The sequence below is a fragment of the Arvicola amphibius genome, chromosome 8, assembly GCF_903992535.2.
Source record: "Arvicola amphibius chromosome 8, mArvAmp1.2, whole genome shotgun sequence".
Lineage (NCBI taxonomy): Eukaryota > Metazoa > Chordata > Mammalia > Rodentia > Cricetidae > Arvicola > Arvicola amphibius.
Genome location: NC_052054.1, coordinates 22,995,434 through 23,012,291, shown reverse-complemented (window position 1 = coordinate 23,012,291; position 16,858 = coordinate 22,995,434). Strand labels below are relative to the sequence as shown.

The 16,858-nt window shown below is 42.3% G+C and overlaps 1 protein-coding gene across 4 annotated transcripts in view; it reads right to left on the bottom strand.

Annotated features, from left to right (window-relative positions):
* Hivep2 (HIVEP zinc finger 2) overlaps nucleotides 1-16,858 on the bottom strand; it is a 191,077-nt gene that overhangs the window by 147,285 nt on the left and 26,934 nt on the right. The window contains exon 2 of one of the 4 annotated variants that reach the window (XM_038340008.1): nucleotides 883-957. The exons of 2 other annotated variants lie outside the window; for them this stretch is intronic. The gene's annotated coding sequence lies outside the window, so the exon portion shown is untranslated. Of the gene's footprint in view, nucleotides 1-882; nucleotides 961-16,858 lie in introns of all 4 variants that reach the window. One more of the 4 variants, XM_038340009.1, reaches the window with a different exon arrangement.

The window sequence follows — 16,858 nt, the reverse complement described above, 5'->3', positions numbered from 1 at the left end:
TGGAAATGACCCCTGTGGGCATCTGTGGTCTCTTATCAAACCTGATCACCAAGTACGCACGCACGTGTGCGCGCACACACACACACTATGTGAGCAGGACTCAGAGTGCTCCACTTCCTTCCCCACAAACTTCCCCCCAGCACCATGTTATAAATGCATTGGTGTACACATCCCCTCTGAGAGACTAGAGGCTGCCATGCGCCTAAATCTCTGCAGTGTAGATGGATGCATCATCCGCCCTTCTACGTCTAAGGCAGAGGTCAGCATCACTGTGAGTAGTGACTGCACTTGCACTTCAGATTTGCTCTTGATTCATCTCTCTTAACTTCACAGCATCAGCACCACAAAAGCAGCTGGTGAGCTGATTCTCGCTTCTCTAGCATCCATATGTCAATTCGCGAGCACATACATGACACATGAGTGTCCCTGCACCTTCTAGTAGAAGGTGTTTATGACCTCATAACATCCAGGGAAGTTTGCGAGAAACGTAAAATATAAATAAGCCCATATTTAATAAGAGCGCTGAGATACATATCAAACATCTCATAGCCAGTAGGTGTAATCTCTGGCAGGATAAACCTAAATATTATTTATATTGCGATAATTACTTTTTGAATAGGTTTCAAGAATCAAAATCATGTCTAGAATCCATTTTGAAATACATATATGTCTGCAAGTTCTTTTTGGACCTGGTTTCAAAGCTCAGCAATTATCCTGCTGTTTGGACACTAAGTAGCAGAATCTGAAAAAGAAACGGTGTGATTTCCTTGCAGAAACAGCATCTCTGTCACCCTCCCCCCACCCCCCTTTCTAGGCTTCGCATCTCAGCTTCTGCTAAAACCAGTGCAAAGGAGTTAAAGAAAGCAAGTTTGAGTTTCCTACCTGGACATCTGCTTCTGGTCCTAGTCACACCTCCTCATACTCTTGACTCTCAATTTCTCAGGTAAATTCACCAATCTGCTGACAAGAAGTTTCGTATTATAACTTCTCCATCCAGAGTGCACACATTAAAATGTGGCTATAAAAATGACTGAATAAAGAGGAATCTCCAGGTTTGAATAATGAGAGGAAAGACATGTAGAGAAAGGAGAAGCAAGATGTAGCTAACACCTGCTGTGCCAAGCTCCGTGAAGGTTCCAGGTACTCAATGAAATAAAAATGTTTGCGTCATAGAACAATTTATAACAACAGGCATGGGGCTGCATGCCTTTCATCCCAGCACTTGGAAGTCAGAGGCAGAAGGATCTCTGTGAGTTCAAGGCCAGTCTGGACTACGTACAGAGTTCCAGGCCAGTCAAACATGAAACCTTCTGTGAAAGAAAGAAAAGAGAAAGAGAAAGAAGGAAAGAAAGAAACAGAAGGAGAGATGGACAGAAAAGGAAATACTTAATGTAAGATAAATGGCAATGGCATTGAATGATAACCCAAGAATAAAATAGACACCCATGAATCCAGAGTGAAATCAATCAATCAATAAAATGTGTTGATAAATGCCCCACCCTCACCTCTGCACACACTCTTTGAGAGAAAAAGCATAAGGTTTGCCCAATTAAGAAAAGGCTGGAGCCGGGCGGTGGTGGCGCCCGCCTTTAATCCCAGCACTCGGGAGGCAGAGGCAGGCGGATCTCTGAGTTCGAGGCCAGCCTGGTCTACAAGAGCTAGTTCCAGGACAGGCTCTAGAAACTACAGGGAAACCCTGTCTCGAAAAACCAAAAAAAAAAAAAAAAAAAAGAAAAGGCTGGGAGGGAAAAAAAAGTAGTAAATTTACAGTGGAAAAACTTGGTAGCCTCTATCTCAACCAAGTGGTCAAGGCTGATGTCATCAGAGGGCAGGGATGATAATGTCACATACCCCTAACAAAACATAGTATCCTATACCTAAACTCATAACTTCAGTCTACAAATCACTAAAGAGTCAATCCTATATGAACCAAGTGGTGTGCATCATGGTATATAGTATGCTATCGTATGTCACACTGTAAAAAGGCAAACCAGATTCTTTAACTTTTAATCAACCTTGAAATCGACAAGACTCACTCTTTTTCTTTTCTTTCTGTTTGTAGGTGTATAAATGTGTGTGTGTGCATGTGTGATGTGTGTGCTCATCCATGCATGCACCTGTGGAAATCAGAAATCCATATCAGGTATATTCCTCCCTCCCTCCCTCCCTGCCTCCCTCTCTCTCCCTCTCTCTCTCTCTCTCTCTCTCTCTCTCTCTCCCCACTTAAACTTTTCCAAGACAGGGTCTTTCAATGAACCTTGAGCTCTCTGTTTTAGTTAGAATGGCAGACCAGGGAGCCTCAGGGATCCATCTGCCCCCACTCTACCACATCTGGAGTCATAGGTGCATGCTTCCATGCTCAGCGGTTACATCAATGCTAGAGATTTGAACTCACGACCTCAAGTTTGTGCAGTCATCACTTTACTCACTGAAAAACTCCCCTGCCTAAGACCAGTCTTTTTCAATGATGATCTGGTAGCTTTTGGCTTTTGTTTTCATAGTAACTTTTCTTCTTTGATCTGAATATGTCCAAAACACCCAAGAATGACATCTTCCACTGTTGTACACCAGTTTTTTTTTCTCACCCTCAACAGTATCTATTTTCCTAACTACTAACTACCATGCTCCTAAAATTGGTGAACCTGGCATTGACTTAAACAGACACACCCTATTTCAATGGCTCCACCCTGCCAGCAACCCAATGGTTCAAGAACTTCTGAGCAATGTAGCTAGAACCTCATGCTATTTGAACACACGCACTCCCATCTTTGGCCAGAGTGACACAAAGTGCACAGCACAGGTAGCAGAGTGGTAAATAAATAACAAATATACATGATCAAACAGGACACTGACAATGACAGCAGGAAAAGTAGCATGTGCAACTGTTGAGCAACCGAAGTTCCGCGGGACATCTAATGATCCATTCATGAGAGCAGTAAAGAATCGGGTCTTTTCCCAACGTTTCTCTTTTATAATAAATAAGTTAAAGGACTTTGCAATATATCACGCAGACATTTAAAATGTTGGATATTAACCATCATACTCCAACGCATTAAGAATACTTCAACAATAATGTGAAAACCAACTTCTTTTGGGCCAGAGAGCATACTTTCTACAAATCCACCCTTGCCATTGAATAAGTGTAGCCATTAAGCCACTGCTTCTGCCCTATTCCATTAACAGATGACAACATTCACAGGCTTAAGAGCTTTCTTGCTAAGAGGGAGTCAAGAAACCTGAAACATAACTTCTAGGGCATGGTGTCAACAAAGAAACTCCATAAAATCATCAGCCCCCTCCCCACCAGGACTGGGGAGTCCAGGGGGCTCCCAGCATTCACCCACTGACTTTGATAACTGATTTCAAAACTCCCTAGAAGGTGGGAAAACACTGTAGTGGAAATTCTTTTGGACTGAGTTTTACTTTTAAAAGTTCTCTGATTTTTAATGTCTTCTCAGAGTCTATGATGCTCCCCCATAGATTCTTCTCTCCACTTTCCTTACTGAAACAAAACGAAGTAGAAAATGCCAACACTAATGCACATCACACTAACACTAATGCACATCACAGTAGCAATCTGCAGTCTGGAAAGATTATTCCATGGCAAGTGGGCCAAATGTCATCAGCCAATTTGCTGTATGTGTAAGGAAGCAGAGAGAATGTCTGCATGCTGCTACACAATGAGAAGAAGGGCAAACTCACTTACTGAGAGTTACAAACAAATACGAAAGGTTTCATCAGGATGAGACCAGAATTTCTAGTAGCTTTTAGACTTAGAAACCCTACTCTTGTATGTGAAATTCAAGTAGTATTTGTTGAGTAGCCCCAAATGACAGAGCAAATGAAATCAATGAAATGGGGACATACATGCCCACTTCTGCTTTTCATGTTTTGAATTAATCACCTTCAATATATCCACCCATCTCCTTTAGAGTTGTTTTCAGAAAACCCAGGAACTAACATTTCGGGAAAACTGGCCGAGAAAAAGATTTCAGTGTCATATTTCCCTTATAATATGTATTTCCTTAGAAATGTGAACAATGCAACATCCAACTTTAAAAAGTTAAACATAAATAAAGCATATGAGAAACACAAGAGACGAATGTGATGTTTCATTCCACACATTATTACACACACACAAATAATTTCTTATCAGTATGCTAGAGTAGAAATCATAACTTGATATAGATTTCAGCTCACATATTTTTTTCCAAATGAAAATAAGACAACCCAACTGGGTGCATGGCCAGAGTCTAATAAGCAGGCCTTTCTTACCCGAGAGAAAAAGAACTGGAGAATTCAGAACTTCAGTCTCGAGCTCTACTAAGTAAGCATCAACTACACCCATAACACTCTGTGGGAGAGGTTTACTATCTCCATCCCCAAACTCTGCTCAACCTAAGTGTTTCAGAAATGCTCTCCAACACCCTCATGCTATGGGTTATCGGTTTAAGTAACCATAGGCAACCCATGCTTTCATATCTATGGATCTGGGTAACAGTGGGCTGTATGTCATATGCACTGTAAGCAGGGCTCCTTTCCTTCATGACTATTAAAAATCAATTAAGCTGTGTAGTACTCCATTGTGTAAATGGACCACATTTTCCTTATCCATTCTTTGGTCAAGGGGCATTTAGGTTGTTTCCAGGTTCTGGCTATGAAAACAATGCTGCTATGAACATAGTTGAGCACATGTTCCTATGGCATGGTTGAGCATCCTTTGAATATATACCCAAAAGTGTTATTGCTGGGTCTTGAGAAAGGTTTTTATCTAATTTTCTGAGAAATCACCATACTTTGCAGGCAAATGGATGATGCTAGAAAACATCATATTGAGTGAGGTAACCCAGACCCAGAAAGACAATTACCACATGTACTCACTCCTAAGTGACTTTTAGACATAAACCAAAGAAAACCAGCCTACAAATCACAATCCCAGAGAACCTAGATAACAATGAGAACCCTAAGAGAGACAGACATGGATCTAATCTACATGGGAAGTAGAAAAAGACAAGATCTCCTGAGTAAATTTGGAGCATGGGGACCATGGAAGAGGGTTTAAGGGAAGGGTGTAGGAAGGGAGGGGAGCAGAGAAAAATATAGAGCTCAATAAAATCAATTAAAAAATAGAAAAAAAAATAAGCTATACATTTTCAATAACCATGTAGATGGTTTTCTTGTTTGCTTATAATATTCTTAATACAGATCATCCTTCAAAATGAATTAAAGAAAAGCAATCTTCCATTATTTTCAAAATGTTAGTTCTCCTATGGAAAGACTGGAGGGTATATTGAATTCTTATCATTAAGTCAGAGTTGAGAAACAGTGTTCAGCTATCAATAAATTGTATTTATCAGATAACAGGTTATTTTAACAAGATGGTTTAAAAGTCAATTGAACCAATTAAAAACAAATGCTGGAGTGCATTATAACTTCCAGAAGCACTTCCACTTAAATAGAGTCTGTACCTCAAAAGTAGTATAGCAATGCTTACCAGCACATGGGAAAAATAATCCCCAAACATGGGTTGCTTTTAAGCACTAAATAAATACAAAATGTATATTTCCTAATTTACCAGTCAGATACACTGTAGTTAGAAATGGAGATCTATTGTTTGTCTTTTTGAGGCATGATCTCCCTCTGTGACTCAGACTGGTCAGAAATTCACCCTCTAGGGTGCTGACTGCGCATGCCCCCCCCCCCCAACTAATGCAAAAACTTCTTGAATAGAGTTTTCATCTACTATCCAAACTCTCGGTCAATAACTCTACATTTAGTCTGTACGCATATGATTAATTATTTTCCAATGAACAGCATGGGCATTTTGTGATTCTGACAGAAGACCAAGTATCCACTTAAATATTAACAACCAGGATCCTATACTGCCGTTAGGATTTTTCACAGAACATTGGAAACAGTGATGAGAAGCTAGCCTCAAACAAATTACTCAAATACCAAGCCAACACTCCCAAAACCTGTGAGTAACAGAAAAAATAATTAACTAAATACATCATACCAATAGTAGAACTAAGTTCAAAATTAAAAATTATTATTTATGGGCCAGCAAAAGGGCTTAGAGACTAAAGTACTGTCACCTGAGTTTGATCCCCAGGCCCATGAAAGAGGAGGAGACAGCCAACTCCCTACAAGTTGTCAAGTGGTCCTCTGACTGTCAATGCGTGTATTATAATGTGTGTGCGTGCACATCCAGGTGCACGCACACATGCATGCACACACACACAGAGAGAGAGAGAGAGAGAGAGAGAGAGAGAGAGAATCAGTAGACTGGTGCAATGAAAATAATTTAAAGAACATCAGGCATAAACAGAGTTCAAAGAGACCTCTTTGAAATTAACTGAGAAGTAAATAAATTAGAAAGGTGGAGGACTGAGAAACCAAGGACAACGGCGATGGGCTTGGACTCTTCAGCATGGACGGGCTCACTGTGAGACTTGTCAGTTTGGTTGCTTACCTTCCTGGACTTGGGAGTTGGGAGGACCTTGGACTTAACATAGTGAAGGGAACCCTGATGGCTCTTTGGCCTAGAGAGGGAGGGAGTGGGGGTATGGGTGGAAGAAAGGGGAGGGAAGGGGGAGGAGGAGGGGAAGAGATGGAAATTTTTAATAAAAAAATGAGGAAGAAAAACAAAAGAAAACCAATATGACTAGTAAAAGGAAGTCACCAGGACTAGTAAAGAAAAGTCACCAGGACTAGTAAAGGAAAGTCACCAGCTTTTTTTAAAATCTGAAGTACAATGATGAGGTGAATTTTTTTTTACTCTGGTACAATTTTGATAAAAATGGGAAAAATACTTGTAAATAATACCGGGATTGTGTATAATTAAACAAGTGCTCACAGTATTTCACAAACAGACTTTAGAGAGAAGTAAAATAGTCAGAAAAAGAGACTTTTTTTAAAAAACTTTGAACATTGTAGTCAAATGTGTGTGGCCATTAAAACTAAAATATGGCAATCAGCAAAAAAAAAAGTAAATGTTTTCAACAAGACTGAAACTAAGGATTATAGGTAACTATTTCAAATGTACATATGTAAGCAAAATGAGCATATAGAAGGAGATTTTTTTAAATCAAATTGCTACAAGGCAGATGTTTTCTGCATCCCACAATACTGCTGGTGAGATAAGTTGGAAACTTGTCAAGAACAACTGACCTACAGGATCCTCCCAAGCGGATCAACGTGTAAATTCCATAAACCTGTGACTATTCCATCAGTGACCAGATCTCTAAACCAATCAAAACTCAGATCCACCTGACATGAGACTGAGTGTTCACCAGCACAGCCATCTTCTTACTCGTTCACCCGCACCCAGGTTTTTAAAGTTTTAGACGAATGTGATGTTAAAGACTGTTCACTTCATCCCCTCAGTTTCCCACATTCATTACGTCCATGGGAGGTCATAGATGCCACCAAATCACATTGTTTGACTACAAACAGCTCTCAACTTACAAACACCTGACAAAATCCAAAAATAAAACCAGCTGCCACTAACACCATCAGGGGCCTTGCTCTTACCCCTGGGTAATCAGCTGTCATGTAGAAATCGCAAAGCGGTTGACAGAAGAAAGACAGAAGCAAGAAAAGCAAGACCCGATAAGAACACCACACGGAAGAGACTCACCTCAGCAGTATGTAATAAACCATAAATGGGTGGACAGACAGACGGATGGATGGACATCCATGTTCATCTTCAGAATTCCACCCTTGTTACTTGGCCCTTATCCTGCTCCCAGTACAATGTTAATAAACCTCCTTCTTGGGCTCCTGATCCACGAACTGGAACTAAAATTAACTACAAGCCAAAAGTAAAAAACTGTGACCAACACAGGAGAGCCCAGGACCAACCCACAAACAGATGTTTGGGTGGAGAGCAGATGACAGTGACCGGCATACAAGGAAAAAGTTGGAAGCTGGCATCTTTACTTAATATCTTAATTATTATACAAGAAAGCAGAGTAATGAGCCTTCTGTAGAGGGCATACACAAAAAGATACAGACTAAGGCGAAAGTTGATGCGAGGCCTGGTTTGCTGTGGGTCTTGCATTCTCTCCCCAAGAACGCCAGTTTGATGTGTTACTCCGGCTTTACTTGGAAGGCCATAAAGAATCATTCTGAACCCATCTGAAGCCTGGTCGCATCTCAATTCATTTTACCATGGTTACTGCTAGTTTACCCTGACTCTCCCAAAACACTTTGTCACTCTGTCGTTTCAAATATCACCCTCAGCTCTCTCTCCCCAAGGAAATCCCATCCTAGCAGCACAAAGTTCAGAGGCATTAGGCTATTTTAGTTCAATGACCTTGACAGAAGATCCATCAGTATATTCAGTTGTCCAGCCTATCCTATCAACGATTCCCTGGGCAAACCCCTGCCCTTGTCATTCGGAAGCACGATGCTGCTCACTACAGAGACCATCATTCACAGGGCAGGGCATGTGGGTGGCGCTCTGAAAACTTCAACACTACCCAGGTCTTGCTCAGCCCTGTAAAGTGATCCTAATTTTGTCTATAACTTTCTGTCTTCCAGGAATGTCATCTTCCAGGTCCATTTTTCCTTCAAAAGATGGGAAGCATACTTCAAGGCCTCTATCTTCAGAGACGCTTGCCTGCTTCCTTCCTGCAACGGGTCTTGATCTTCCCCTATGAACTTGCCCTTCTTTCCTGCCTCCCATTCTGTCTTTCAGCGTACTGAGTTCCTGTGTGGATGCCTCACTCACATTAGCTTGCATACGCCCTGCCCCTGCCGACCAAACAACACAAAAGCCGCTGCCCTTCCTGCATCATGCCTAGCCCATTGCCGGAATCAGACCAGGTATTTAAGTTGTTCTTAGCTGTGGCTGTGGTTTCTAATCAGAAAGGGAAAGAAATGATGGAAAAAAGATGCAAGTTGGAACATGTAGTTTTGAATGAAATGAAATACAACACGGTGAGACCGAGAGCTGGTTAACTGGGTCCTTCCTCCCTGGCGAACTGATTCAAGTCTAATTGGCAGGATGTTACTGGAAGGAAAAACGCTCTACCTATTTCAGGTTTTCACTAGGACCTAATGTATGCCTACAGTAAAAGACTTCTCACCTCTTCCTTCCTCTCTCTGACTAAAATAAATTCTGAGTTCTACAGCCACTTGACAACAGAATTCTGCAGGGAGGTGGAGAGGAACTCAAAGCAAGTTAGCTGATTTTAAACAATATTAGAAGCGATTTTTCCGTTGGGTGCGGTGACACACACCTGTAGCCCCAGTTACTCAAGAGGCTGAGACAGCGGATCACTTGAGCCTAAGTGTTCAAGGCCAGCCTTGGTTTTCTTATGTATGGGCTGGCACTAGTGTGCATTTTTCTAATTAGTATGTATGCTAAAATATCTACTTCTAATAGATGTACCATTCCCCAGGGAAATCATTATGATCTATTAAAGGATAATTAGCCACATAAAATATGATCCAATGTTAGCTATGTAAAAAGAGACCTCTTCAGATCTATATGCAACAAAAAAACCTATTGAACTTTATTGATGACTTTAAATTAAACTGTTTGTGTGAGGTAAGAACACTGCATATTGAATAATGACTCAAAATTCTTGAGTGTTAAAACTACATAAATGGGATTTGAAATCCAAAAACATATATTCTATGTATTTTAAGGTAATTTAAACATGAAAATGGAAGGTGAGAGGAGAGCAACACTAATGAGCAACTAAGAGTGGAACAGGTACCAAACATGTATAGACTGAAATATCTGAGACTGTATGGACTAAAATAGGAAAAGTATTTGCCCATCTTTTCAGTCGGCAATGTCTTCATAGATGTACCTCTCATAGTTCATGGATTTGTGTGCTTGTCCAGCTGTTTATTTCAAGCTACTCTAAGATTCCTTCAGGGCAGCTCCCAAGAGTCACACCTCTCATTAAGCTCTGGAAATGCAGCATCCGATGGAGCAACAGATCACTGCTAGCTCCTGAGCCCAACCCAAGGGCACCTCCGTGCTCTTGCTGGTCCCTCCATCCTTTGGTTGCTCCACCTAGTCTACATTTCACTTCTGCCTTCTACATGCCTTTTTTTCTGGTTTCTTGACGTCTTCTGTCTGACTTTGAGTTTTTACTGTCTGACTGTCAGTGGTTACTTTTGCAACCAAGGTACCACCTGCTGCCAGTGGCACTCTTCCTATGTGCTTTCCAGACACTGCCCTAATTGTCTCTGGAGGGTCAGATTGCGAAGCCTGTAATAACTGATCCTGGACAAACAAACTGAGTGAAGGCTCGGGGGCTGCTGTAGACCACTGTGGCTTGAGAAACCATCTATGATTACCCGCCCTTTCTGATATGATAGTCTAGTGTTCAGCTGAAACTAGCTGACATGAAAATGATTTAAACAGATGATTTGTGTTGGGGTGAGGGTTTTGGGAGTTGTTTGTTTGTTTGTTTGTTTGTTTGTTTTGAGACAGGGTATCATGTATCCCAGGCTGGTCTCAAAGTCCCAATATACTTAAAAACTGGCCTTGAACTTTTGATCCTCCTGCCTCTACCTCCCTAGTGCTGAGATCAAAGGCATGCAGCACCATGCCCAGATAAGCAAATGCTTCTCCTACAAAATCCTCCACCTCATCTTCTCTCTCCTCCCAGAAGAAGAAGAAGAACAGCACCCCCAAGATCTTATATTCTTTAACAGCAACAACACTCCTTACCACCAAAAGTCATTCCTGGGTAGAGGCAAGAAGTGGTATCGTAATATACAGATGACTATTTCTCAGAGAGCAGCAGTCAGAGCAGCTGTATGCACACTGCCTGGTTTACTCCTTAAAATTCAGGCATCTTGCACCCATCTCAAATCCACTAAATCACCTGTGTTATTGAACCTTCAGACCTAAATCCTAGAAGCACCCCTAGAGATTGTTGGGCATAACACAATTGGAAGCCTCTGCTTTAAATGGACATTCAGAGCTTATGAAAGACACCGGTCTATGCCCTGAAATTCCCATGCCCTCTACTTAACTATCACAGTGCAGCCTTCATGGAAGGCTACTCTCTGCACGCCACTGGATAAAATTAATTCTAAAAAGCTCACGAAAATAAAGATCAAAGTCAGCCTCCACCCTGGGAGCTTCCATTATAATGAGTGCAAAACAAAGCACAGACATAAGAAAGGAAAAAAAGCATCTAGAAGCAACACTGCAGGGTATTCCAGGGCATAGTTGGCTACATCCATTCTGGGGGAGTGGGCACAGCCAAAACTTGGACCCAGAAAGGAAGTTTCTCAGGCAAAGCTGGCACAGAATGTGAAGAGGGAGACTTTCAAGCGGGTCTGGAAGGGATGTGGAGATTGCCAGACGACACTGAAGACCGAAGAGAAAATATGTATAGCCATGTGTCTTGGTACCACAGTCAACACAAGGAGAAAAAGAAGTGTGCTGCAGGATTATAAAAAAATCTAAGATACTGGCTTAGACAGAACACCCTAAAAAGAAGCTTTATAAATATACATTATCTTTTGAGGCAGATAGGTAGCACTGTGACCCCCAGTCTATAGCACAGAAACTAAGGACCACTTGAACTCTTAAGGGAGTGTCTGTCATTGTAGGTCAGGGATGAAAACTACCTAGTATGAACTCTTTTCCCAGCCCGATATTTCCCCCAGTAGGAGACTTAATAGTCATTCTTATTCCTTCCAAAGGATAAATCATCCAGAACCATCTTCTTTCTCCCTTTCTCCATATTAAAAGGCCAAAGGAGAAAAAAAGATCACATGAAAGCGTGCATCCAAACCCATACATCCATGAGTCAGCTTGCCCATCTCTGTGTGTACATGGAGGCTTGCGTGTATAAACTGTGTGCTGGTACAAAGGTAGACGATGTCCCTAACAAACTACACATCATAGCTTACTGCATTGTTCATATTTGTTTGTCTGAGTGCCTCCATGCTAGCGTTTGTAACAAACTACATTGAAAAGTAAAAGCCAATCAAATTCTCTATGACTTATGATCAAGAGACTTATCCAAATCCATAACACTGGCTTAGTCCTTTGCATATTTTTTTCATCTGGCAACGCAGTTCAATACGATAGCCACTAATGCCATGGGACTTTATATTTTAAACTTTAAACAGCACTGAATAAAATGTAAAGTGTGGTTTTTCAACTGCTGTAATAATCATGTTTCAAAAGCCCTAAAGAGGGCCAGTGGCTCTCATCTCAGGCAGCGCAGATATAGGATATGTCCATCATCACAGAGAGCTGTTTGAAGAGCAATTCTGTGAAGTGGCTTTTATCCTAGAAATACAACTACAGGTCCAAATATAAACAATCATTTTTGTTTCTATCTAAAGGTGCACTTTGCTCCCTTCCATGTCTCCCCAAGCTGCTCTAAGAAGATCATGTCTTTTTCCTCAGCAACTCCTTAGTCCCTGTATGTCATAGCACTTCTCTGTGTTGCCATTTTCCTCTTCATCCCATGGGAATGAGCATTGCTCTTCACTGCTGTAATTAGCGCTGGGTGGCCAGTGGGGGCATCCCGGAACACTGAGTTCCATCGTGAACATGCTATGGAGTCAATAATTATAAGTCAGAGCGCATTCTGGGAACAACCTACAAAATAAAAATATAGATGCAAAGGAAATATTTCCTAAATTTTAGACATTGTCACATGATGTAATCATTCACAAAGACCATATTAAAGAGCAGTGAATATGTTACCTCTCTCTCTCTCTTTCTCCCTCTCTCTCTCTCTCTCTCTCACACACACACACACACACACACACACACACACACACACACACACCACACACAAATTCTCATGTTTTTAGTAATAACTCGCTTTCTGTTGCTGTTATAGACATTTTGACCAAATAACAATTGGGGGAGAAAAAATGTTTATTACAACTTAGACTTCTACATCCCAGTCTGTCATTGAGGGAAGCCCAGGCAAGGACTCCAGCAGGAACTGAGTCAGGAACTGAAACAGACCACGGAGGAAGATTGCTTATTGGCTCACTTCCTCTGGCTCCTTCAACTTCTTTTCTTATAGCCTGAGCCCACAGGCCTACAGGGGGCACCACCCATAGGGCTCTGGGCCTCCAACATTAGCAATTCAGAAACCATCCCACAGAGAAACCCAAAGGCCAAAGTGAGAGAGAGTATTCCTCAACTGAAGCTCCCTCTTCCCAAGGGACTCTAGTTTGTCAAGTTGACAAAAATCAAAGCCAAACAAGTCAGGTTACAGTTTTGGGTTGGGCTGTGGTCATGCCTATCCTGGGCCACGAGAAGCCCCAACATTGCAGACTAGAGACACGTAGGTGGCATGGTAAAGTCTATTGATTATTATACTAGACAACTGCCTAGGTGGGTTTCCATGTTTAAGAAAGAAGAAATCAAGTCATTTCAGAAGCGAGAATGAAAATGTACTTAGTACACGGCATCCAGAAAAGTCCTGTCCTCTAATCCATGATACAGCATTGGTCTCTTTCCTGCAGGATGGGCAGAACCAGTGTTCATGGCGCCCTATAGGACCCGGCTTCTTAGCTTAGGGCCAGTTTCCGTTCTGATTCTTCATCAGACAGTTACATCACCTTCAAACCTCAAGTCTGAGGACCCAGAACACAAGACTTTCACTCCAAGAGCTGCCTCTAGACCACGGAAAGAGAAACTTCCCTTCGTAATATCAGTTGGATAGATCCAAAGCACCTGAAATATGAGCCATTATCTGATTGTCAAAGCCAGCGAGGGGGAAAACCCCACATCAAGAGCTGCGGCATGGAAAGTATTAAAAAACGGAAGGGTAAGCTAATCCACAGCACCTCACTCCTGACTGTTGTTGATTCAGCCCAGCAGAGCACACTTTCCCGTGCTGAACTGTGCACACGGGCAGTTTCCCACAAGCCTCGGAAGCTCGCAATACCGACAGAGTCACCTAGCGATACCTACAGGGTCACCTAAGACCAGAGGTACGGGAGCTGCACAGGAAACGAAACCAAAGCAGCATAGTGACAGCAACTCTGATGACAACTGAGAGATTGAAGATAAAGATTTGGGTGTGGGAGACCAAGTGCAACCTCCAGAGGAAGTGAAACCTAGAACGGGGCTGAAGGCACCTCATTTTCCACCAGAAGTCACCCACTCTTATCCCATCCCCACCTACACCTGCACCTCTTGGCTTACGTGTGGGCCTTCTTCACTGTGGCCACTACTGGTGGCTCCAAGGACCCAGCAAAGGCCCTCAGCAGCCTCACTCACCTGCGCGATTCCTGCCTGCACACAGCACCTGCACTGTACCCTGAAAGTTAGATTCAAGCCTTTGAATGCTATCTCGTCTTCAATTGTTACTTTTTTAATTAAAATATAGCCGCATCATTTCCTCCCTTCTCTTTCCTCCCTCCGACTCCTCCTGTGCTCTGGTCCCTCTCAGATTCATTTTTCTTTGTAACCATCACGTATCAACAAGCATAAACACACAAATACAACCTGCTCAGTCAATTCTGGGCTCTTCATATGTATATGATTCCAGGGCTGACCAAATGACATTGGATAACCAATCACGTGGCTCATCCCTGAGGAAGGCTACTTCCCCCACTCCCAGCACACTCCCTGGTTGTCTGTATACCCCATGTCTGCTTCTTTACTGATGTTGAGCTTGTTTGGGTCTTGTTTAGGAAGCCATTCCATTGAGGGATCATGAGTGAAGCTTTCCTGTCACATCTGTGAAATCTCCCAGCACATTTCCAGGTCCTCTGGCTCTTACACATATAGGAACCATAGAAACCAGGAAAGTAACAAGGGTCTATGGAGTGTGTGTGTGGCGGAATGTTATCTGAGAAAGAATGAAAAAATAACACTAAGCATGTTTGAAAACACATTTTTTTTACTAAAATGGCACATAAGATGTATATGAGAGTATGTGTATCTGTGTGTGCGTGTGTGTGTGTGGCTTAAATGAAGTTATACCTCTAAGACTGACAATATTCTCACCAAGAGGGTTACTATCTAACAAAAGAACCACTGTCTGGTGTGAAATGTCTCTCTGTATCAGTAGCTATTTCTAAAGGCTCCTAGAACTGCTCAGTGTTTGCTGTCGTCACAGCACACAGGGGTGTGGAACAGAAGGTTAGGCACTGGGTTCTGGCGTAGCTCCTTGGGTAAGAATCTGGACTCTACTGTGCATGGATGTGGACACTCCACAGCCTGCCTAGATTCCTTGAGCCTCCAGTTTTTTCATCTGTCCGTTGTGATTTTACACCATCGAACACAGGCTGCCCACCTATTCTAAGACAGAAGCATTTATCAATATGTTAAATTTCCTAAATCAACATGAATCTTACTATCAACGGCTTCTTCCAACTAACCATAAACCTCGTGCTTCCTCATTAAAGCAAATAACACCTTTGGTGGTGCTTCAGTCGGTATGAAATATGGGAGAAACGACATCCTAAGGTTTTAGTAAAAATTAAATTTGTAAATGTGGGTGACATATTTAGATTGGCCATCCTTGAATAAGCTGATAAGTTATTATTAATTATTATTATAATTAAACTAATAATTATGAACATGAACACAATCATAAGACATAATTTTGCTCACATATTGTTCATTAAAATGACATAGGGTACTGTGGTAGTATATACTTAGAGTCCTAGTTACTCTTGAGGCTATAGAAACAAGTTCACTAAAGCCCAAGAGTTTGAGGGCAGCCTGGAAAACTCTGCGAGACCTAGTCTCGGATTTAAAAAGAAAAATGGTGGTAGGTGCAGAGACGGATGTCAGGAAGCTGAGTGTCTAATCCAAACATCAGGGCTCCCCAGCCCCTGGCACACTGCCTGCTACACAGGAAGGTTCCAGAAGCTAACTGAAGACTGAATGAATACTCTCCTTTCCGCAGACCCTCTCTGCCTCCACTGCCCAGAAATTTAATTCCTAATCTGCATCCACCAAGGCTCAATTTGAATTTCACCCTCTTGTGAAGGATGAGGAAGAGGGAAAGGAGGGAGGGTGGAGGGGAGGAGGAGGAAGAAAAAAGGAAGGACAAATTTCCATTTTATTCTCCTCCCATTTTGCCCTCTTCCTATTGCTATACATTAAGTTCGATCTGAGCCTTACTGGGCCAGACTGTGTCTCTATTGAAGCTACATGCCACAGAAGGCCTTACATAAGAAGAAATCCTCACACAGCTTAGAGTCCTCCTTATATACACTAAGCTTTATCTACTTATATATTACACACACACACACACACACACACACACACACAAACAGGTCTTGAGCGCAGACGCCCCCAGAATATCACCTTATTTAGAAAGCGAGTCATTGCAAATGTCATTAGTGAAGATGATGTCATATTGGAGTGAGGTTGCCCGTTAATCCAACATGCCTGGTGTCCTTAGAAGACAGACACACAGAGAGAATGTTATGTGAAGACAGGGACAGAAATGAGAGGGATGACACGCCAGAACATGCCCATGATCGCCAGCTGTCACCAGGAGCTGGGACTGAAAGCTCATGACCGGCGTCTTCCTCCCAGTCTTCGGAAGGCCCTAGACCTACTGACAGCCGGACTTCATATATTCAGACCACAGAAGAAGCCTGTGGGAACCTATTGTTCCGGCCTCCTTGTGTGTGGTACTAGAGCCCAGCAGTCTTCATAAACAAGCACATAGTTCAGCTACTTACAGCCTGCCATGGTGGCTCCCCTGCAGGGCTCTTTTCTAGACAGTGTTGCCTAATTTGCCTTGTGGCCTCACCTCACATCCAACCTCAATGCCGGAATGCTTCAGGGCCAGCCCCGCACCCTTTCTTACGCCTCTTGCATTCCCATTGGCTACCATCAAGGGGCTGGTGGCTCCCACATTTCAGTCTCAACCCTTTC